We start from the raw sequence: 6,530 nt of genomic DNA on the forward strand, positions 1-6,530 counted from the left end.
ACAAACATTTTACATTCCTTATTTTTTTTTTTTTTTGTTTACCATATCTCATTAGATGTGACATGCTTTACATATGCTTCAAATATGAAGAAATGTATATACCATCAGTAAACAATGAGTTTGTGATCATTCACTTAAAAAAAAACAATCACAACTGAATCCACCCTTCTGATGGGATCAGGATAATCCTGTTTTTTTGGACCAAATAGATCCCAAACTGAGTTCAAAGTTTTGAAAAACCCAAAGGGCAGGTTTGATCCAGATCAAATGTAAGATCGGATTACATGCTCTGATCTTAGTTTGGAATCCCTCTTTTGCTTTTGAAAAACCCATTTCCAAGATTTGATCCAATCTGTGATCCGAAATCCCACTGGATTAGGGGAGACCGGGATGGTTGTAACACTTTTTGACTCCGCTCCTATAACTTGCAGAATGTTTGTGGTAGGGCACTCAAATTTGGACACAAATTACCCTCATTTGTCTACTACAAATAGCAATGTTTTTAACTTCTCTGGGGTAAACTGTAACAGTAAGATTGAAGAACTAAAAACTGAGACTACACCACAAAATATGCATCTATATAAGTTTATTGTGCATGTGTCAACACTAAAGCATCTTCCTGTGCTTCACTAAGAACAAAAATAACTCATCACTGATGGCTAAATGAAGAACAGTGTCAGTGGTATGGATCCTAACATTACAAGAGGTTTCTTAAAGAACATATTCTGATAATACCTATGAATGTTACACATACAAATGGAAACCAGCAGGAGGTCAGAAGTAGCTCATAACCCATGTAAAATTACAGGAAGACGTTTGACAATTAGTAAAACAACAAACATGCACACTGTGTCTGTCTTAAATGATAAAACATGAACTTGAGTGTGTGTATCTGTGTGTGCACTGCACATGCCACTGAGACCAAGGCACCTCTCTCAGCAGAAGTCATTGATCCAACCTGCTTCACTCCACGGCGTGCAACTACCCGGTCTGGTGTCTGGACGGTGGTAACACCATTCTCATCCATATTCCATATGTCGCATCCATCAAAGCTATACCTCTCAATAACATCCGCAAGCTTCATGAAAAATGCATCCACATTTGTACGGTTAAAGCTTGTAGCTCGGGCCAAGCTAGTTGCCTGCGCACTTCTCATGGACAAGTTAAGATGCCTTTTCATAAAGCCTGAGAACCAATCAGGACCTGCCATGTTGTTCTCATCCCATGACTGGGGGTGTTTGATGTTGTACTCCACCGTAAGTTGATATGCAAACTTCCTGACCTAAAAGAAAGTAAAACTAGTTAGTCAGTTAGTTGTACCCCATGGTACCTAAATACATACATAAAGAACTGATGCATACAGTAGTAACTAATTCCTACTTAGGGCATACTAATCTGCACCTGTCAAATGCTCAGTAGGCCTACCTCACGTGGAGTGGGTCCATAGTACAAGTCTGCTGCCTCAATCAAGTAACCAGTCAACACCTCCTCTTGCTGTGCATCAAAGACTTTTTGACTGCTGTGATAGCCCACACTGGGCAGCTTTCTTGAACCTTGATCTCTGAGGTTCTGCAATTTCTTGCAGTATCTGCTCAGTGTCACATGGCAGATGGAGTAGTCTTTGGCGACTGACCTTCCCTGCCCTCACTTCATCTGATGCAACTTTAAGTACATGTGCAGACACACCCCTATTTGTTTTCCTCACCCACTGTCTTGGCATACTGAAAAAAAGGAGTAGGATAGAGAAAATATGTGAATTGTGATTACGGGGATGGTTTAACATTTTCTTATATGGTGTTACAACCATCCCCACCCCTGTCAGCCAATGTTTAGCTAGCTGTATCAGCACGGTGGTTTGAAATTAGCATAGATGAAATGACTCACATTTTACGTAAGAACCCACTCTCTTACCTGATACAAGTTACCTAATTCAAACTTCAACAGTATCAGTACTAATCAAAATATAGACTTGGTCCCAAAAATTACTTTCTTACCTGAAAATTGATGTTTTGGCTGTAAAATCTGCATACTTCTTCTCACAGCCGTGCAAATTCACATGCAAGATCAGGGAGGGAGTGGTTATACATGAAATTTATCACATGACTCTTATGTTATCCCTTATTGGTGAAAGTGATGCTGTTACAACTATCCCTTTGTTACAACCATCCCTGGTCAAAACTGGGCCCTGAACATACTGAGAAATACAGAGAGAGTTGTGTGGAGCTGATAGTCTTAATTAGCTTTGTAGCAACTCATTTGGCAATGGCTTGAATGTAACGGACGTTCATTAATGTCAAAAAGTTAGTAGTTTTGCGTGGGTATCTGACGCTGAGAGCCACTGACCAAGCGTCAGTATTTGACGAGTTTGGAGTGAGAACGGGTTGCAGAGAGGAGAACAGATTTTAAAGTTTGAAAGCAAGGATCTAATTGGCTAAGAGAGATTGTGGCAAGATCTGGTTGGACTACTTAGAGTGAACACCCACAGAGTAGAAGCTGGAGAGATGAGAATGAGTGAGAGAGTAAAGTCTTCCTAATTGAACTTTTCCTAAACTTCATTCGGTCAAAAGCAGCAATACAGAGTAGCTTACATTGTATCTGTCTATGTAAACATACATATGGTGTAAATGGTGTAGTAGCTGGCCCTCCCCCAGCAGTGCAGTGGAGTACTTAATATCAGCAGGGCTTAAGTATTAGCTGGGCTTTATGGCTCTTATGATCCCACAGATAAAGTGACCTATTCTCGGGCTCTTTTGTCTTTACACACACACACACACACACACACACACACAGTACATACACTGTAGGCCAAAATTATGCCATCTCCAAACTTGTAAGCAGAGCCAGGATTAGGGGATCTGCTTCGGAAAAGCCGGTATATCTGCTGAGAAGAAAAGATAAAATAGTTTGAGAATATTTGCCTACTCAGGCTCTAAACCTGAGTGACAGTAGCGGGTCAAACGGATTTCCAGGCTTTGAAGATAGGTGTGCAGTTATGGAATAAGAGATGTGAAGATTGATCCGTCTACATTAGATATTAGAAACATCTGGATGTCTCTGCGGAGCAGCCGACAGACTGATGACAAATAATAATCTTTTTAGAGAAAATTATCTCTTATTTTCGTTGTTTTTATCTTTATTTAAAACAGATTAACTAGCATGTCAAAGTTACTAGCTGCAGCTCTAATGCAGTTTTAAGGTTAGGGTTCCGCAGGCTGTTCTTTGGGAATAAATGGGAGAAAACTAAATGACCTCATGAGAGTATAAAGACAGTGTGTGTGTGTGTGTGTGTGTGTGTGTGTGTGTGTGTGTGTGTGTGCGTGTGTGCGTGTTAATACGACCAGAAGAAACCAGAAGTAGGACACTGATGATGCTTTTCATCATTTCAGTCTGAAGGAATGAGGACAGCATTCATTTTATATCTCTGTTCTATGTTTTCACTCTCTCTCGCTTTTGTGAAAACTGGAGTACGACATTGAAATAAATGCTAAAAGTATGCATAAATGTAGAACAAAATGAAGATCTGTGTAATGGATTTTTTTCTTAAATGTACTCAAATGACTTACAGATAAAGAAATACAGAACATTTTAGGCATGATTGCCCCACTCAGCAGGACCAGCAGTGGATTTGGGAACTCAGCTAACAAATATTTAATATGTAGGACACCGACTTAAACAATTACTGACTGAATACAGAGGAAGGTGAAGGAATGAAGTGAACCATGAACAAGTATTATAATAATATAGATATGACTGATAATAATTATAGCAGTAGATATATAGAATAATATAGCAGTATTGATAATATAAATATTACTAATAATAATAACAGCAGCAGGTGCAACCACGATCCGGGTGCCACCACGATCCATGTAAACCTGCGACGACGGCGAGAAAGCTCAAAGTCTCCGGGGGAAAAACCAAAGTTAGTAGCATGAGATTACGCATACAGATTGAGGAAAGGAATTTAGTGTGTCATGGTCATGAATGTCTGTACAAAATGTCACGTGTCGTGTGGTATAAAGCATGGAACGAGCTTCGATAGATAGTTGTGCGTTCCGCCTCAGTTAACTCTCATTTGAGAATAGGTTGGATCCATTTTGTCTGTCAAAAGGTGTCATGTACAATTATAAAGCTGGTTTGTAATTTATGTAACTTATTTATGAAATGTAAGTCATTTTTAATCATGAAATGAATGTGATTTATAAATGAGTGTGCTTACAAATTTGTTTATATCATTTTTGTTTTTGTGTTGTTGTACACAGTGTTTGTGTCTGGAATACAGGATTTGATATCCTGTACCAGAAATTTTCAATAAAAAAAAAAAATAAAAACAAATCTATCAAATAAATGTCAAGATAGTTCACTACCAACAGTGACATCTGCATGGCTTAAAAAGTATACTTTTTCAGTTTCAGTTCTTTCAGGTGTCTTAGTATTACTAAATATGACTTTTTATTGTAATCATTGTTGAGTTAACTTTTTAAGCATTTCGCCATGCAGTTTAAGTGAATTACATCTGTGTTTGGATACTCTTCCTGTTAGCCGATCAAAGATTTATGTGTGGGATGAGTGCATATCAGTCTTGTTTTCTAGGGCAACTACAGGCCAAACTTTGGTCCAGTGCAGAGAGAACAGCTCACATGAACCACCGGCCTTTAAAATACGTTCAGCTAAGTACTGCATTTTCCATCTCAGCCCAAGGTCAAGTGTCTTTCGTGTGTGTTTCGAGCCTGTAGGGTTTTCATTACATCTTTGTTTAACTGCTGCATCAGAAATGCCTTCGGTGATAACATTTATATACCAGCTGTCGAACTGTGAGTTCACTGTATGCTGCAGTATTGATTTTCTCAGGTCACATTTGACTTCAAATTGGTTGTAGAAGCATTTGTATATCAAATTGAAATACTGTTTTAGTTGACAGGTTTCCTGCTTAACATTTCACAGCTTTAGACTGTGTGATGCCTCTTTGGTGTTATTTAAGTGTGCTGCCATGTTGTCATGACCTGGCTCAAATGGTCATAACAAAGAGTCTATATCCACGATATTCCACTTCCAGGATTACTCCGTTGCTGCCGGAAATTCCGCCGAATGTCCTTCTTTTCGGACGGATGTCCGTTAGCTTTCTTTGTGTTGGAATTCTAAAATCCGTTCATTTATGAGGACTATGGTTAACTGCTCCTCAGATCTCTGCAGGGTAAATCCAGACAGCTAGCTAGACTATCTTTCGAATTGAGTTTTCTGTTGCACGACTAAACAACCTTTGAACGTACACATGTTCCACCCAAACAAGTTCCTTCCCGAGGCTATTTTGCAGAAGCACCGGGGTCATGTTTTCTCCCATCCCAGAATGCTGTGAGGACTAGCCAGACCGTCCTCCGCAGTGCTATGGAGAAAGGTCTGGCAGAGCGTGACCAGGGTTCCAAATTAGCACCATCTACTAGCCAAATGCTGGTAAAATATGCAAGTGGCTGGTAAATTTGCTACACTCACCAGCCAAAAAAACAATGGTACTCTATTGAGTGGCTGGTGAAATGTGAACATTGACTAGCCATTTAGCTGGTGGACGAAAAAGTTAATTTTGAACCCTGAGCGTGACTATAACAAAGAGGGAGACGACACCATGTCATATGTAAACAATATAGACCAAATTAACTATATACAAAATGGGATGTGGAAATTAGTGAAGTCAGTGGTGTAGGGTGTGCATGAGTGAAAGAGGTGAGCTGTGTGTTGATGTTGTAAAGTGTAAACTCAGCAAAAGGCAAACCTAGAACAACATAACCAAACATAACCTAACCAAACCTTGGTGTGCCTGTGGAGGCAGCAGGGAGAGAGAGAAGAGAGACAGAGGATACTGCAGCTTAAGAAGCCTCAGCACACCAGACCCAGGTGAGCTGAGTTACTCTTAATTAGTAACCTGCTAGTCTCGCTTTGCCAGACCTTCCTCCACAGTGCTGCGGAGGAGGGTCTGGTTAGTCCACACAGCATTCCCGGGATGGAGAAAAACAGGTTCTGGTTTATTGGCATTTCTTTAAACCAGACACTACAAAATCTGAGGCTTTCAGTGGCAAAACAAGCAATTTTGTGAAGGTAAATACAAGCTGAACAACTGCCCTATTAACTTACATTGCAGCCTGTTTCACCGCTGCCGACTGCAGCGATCTCGCTTAATACTGGACCAATGTCAAAGATTGTTACTCCCATCAGTCACTTAGACACAAAACACAGGAAAATAGGGTCCAGGTTGAAAAAAATGGTAGTTACCCCTTAAAACGTCTTCTTTTCCTTTTCTTTGAAACATCCTCCTCTTTTTGTCGGTTGCTTGTTTCAGCGGGCCTCTTCACCCCAGTAATGTGAAGCCACATTTCTTTGCCAAAATCCAAGGAAATGGCGGACTTGGTTGAAACGTTAAAGAACAACAGTGGCAAAAAAACAACTAATAAATTACTCAATTCTTATTGGCTACCCGCCAGCGTTGGCAGGTAGATTGACAGTTTCACCCGCATTTGGCACGTGGTTGGGTGTTAATT

Source organism: Sander lucioperca, chromosome 9 (genome assembly GCF_008315115.2).
Source record: "Sander lucioperca isolate FBNREF2018 chromosome 9, SLUC_FBN_1.2, whole genome shotgun sequence".
Classification (NCBI taxonomy): Eukaryota; Metazoa; Chordata; class Actinopteri; order Perciformes; family Percidae; genus Sander; species Sander lucioperca.